The 1,496-nt window shown below is 37.0% G+C and overlaps 1 non-coding gene across 1 annotated transcript; it reads left to right on the forward strand.

The window, feature by feature from the left end:
- Positions 1 to 1,137: 1,137 nt before the first annotated feature.
- LOC111738599 lies at positions 1,138 to 1,256 on the forward strand. Its single transcript, XR_002779894.1, has one exon. It is a non-coding gene; the product is annotated as a 5S ribosomal RNA (ribosomal RNA).
- Positions 1,257 to 1,496: the final 240 nt, after the last annotated feature.

The raw sequence follows: 1,496 nt of genomic DNA on the forward strand, positions 1-1,496 counted from the left end.
ATTGCACTAATTCAAGTCGCAATAATAGAAAATAAACATTTCTTGTGCCATTGTTTACATTTAGAGGGTTTGGGAAACCTGGACTGAGAGAGAAGAAACTTTGTTTACATCCTGATGTAGAAAGAGTTTTTCTATGATGTCATAACCTGTGGGTTTGAATTCCGAATTTTACTAGGCAAACTTAGGCAAGTTACTTTGCCTCTTTAAATCTCAGTTTCTTTATCTGTCAAATGGTGATAAAAATACCCATTCAGAATGTCCTAAGAATTTGAAACAAGGCAGAGAAAATACTTAACACTTACAGTGCTCAGAAAATGGTAGTGATGATGATGATGGTGGTGATGATGATGATTACCGTGGCAATGCTGATAATTTCAGCAACAATGGGATGAAGAAAAGCACAAGGACACAGTAAAATATTATTTACAGCAAACAAGGAGGCAGCTACTGTCTCTCAAAGAATGAAATGGCGTGAAATCAATCAAGAGACTTTGGGTGTGGGGAATGTTTAAAGGCTTGAGTTTACGCTATAGAAAACGAGAGAGAGAGAGAGAGAGAGAGAGAGAGATCATCTGAGAGCTAGGATGCACATGGTTTCTCCTTAATCACATTGTCAGTCACATTCATCCATAGAATGCTACAATCAATGAATGACGTCTGCCTTGGGTCTGGACCAGAGGCGCAGCAACATATATGAGTTTATTGGTTCTGGTGACATCACTTCAGGCAGTGTTGTAATATTTAGCACTTATGGATACTCCTAAGCTTCAATATCATTTGGATGTGTCTACCTCATTAGGTTTGAGAGAAAGTACCATCTATTTATTATTTATTAATAGAAATGTTAATAATAATGTGTATTGCTTTTGGCATATGAAGATTAATAAATATTCATTTATTTATTAAAATATTTAATGTCCAACACATAGACAATTCTTTGGTGCCCGATGAGTGTTTGTTGAATCAAACAGAAACTGTCTTTGTGATATGGATTTGTTGGTATTTACAATGGCATGTTCTGTTTGGAGTGGCATATGCTAAGAAGAACTTTAGAACATTTTCATCCCTATGCAACTCTCTCCTCAAAGGGAGAATAAAGAAAAATGAACAAGCTAATTTTTAAAAAAGTGACATGGAGTCTATGGCCATGCCACCCTGAACAAGCCTGATCCCATCTGATCTCAGAAGCTAAGCAGGGTCGGGCCTGGTTAGTACTTGGATGGGAGATCACCTAGGAAAACCAGGTGCTGTAGGCATAAAAAGTAAAAGAATAAAGGATTGTAGGCTGACAAGTTCCTTGCAAACTGTGTGGTCAACCAAGGGTTGCCTAAATAAATAAATAAATAAAAATAAAAAAGTGATGTGGAGCCTATCATGTCACTTGCTCTATAGAAACAAATCTTTGTAAAGCTCTGGCAAAGTTGTTCCAGATGTAACTTAATGACTGGGTTTGCGATTCACCTTCTAAAGCTGTTTATTTGCTTCTGGAGGAGCCA

This window comes from Pteropus vampyrus, unplaced genomic scaffold, assembly GCF_000151845.1.
Source record: "Pteropus vampyrus isolate Shadow unplaced genomic scaffold, Pvam_2.0 Scaffold40, whole genome shotgun sequence".
Classification (NCBI taxonomy): domain Eukaryota; kingdom Metazoa; phylum Chordata; class Mammalia; order Chiroptera; family Pteropodidae; genus Pteropus; species Pteropus vampyrus.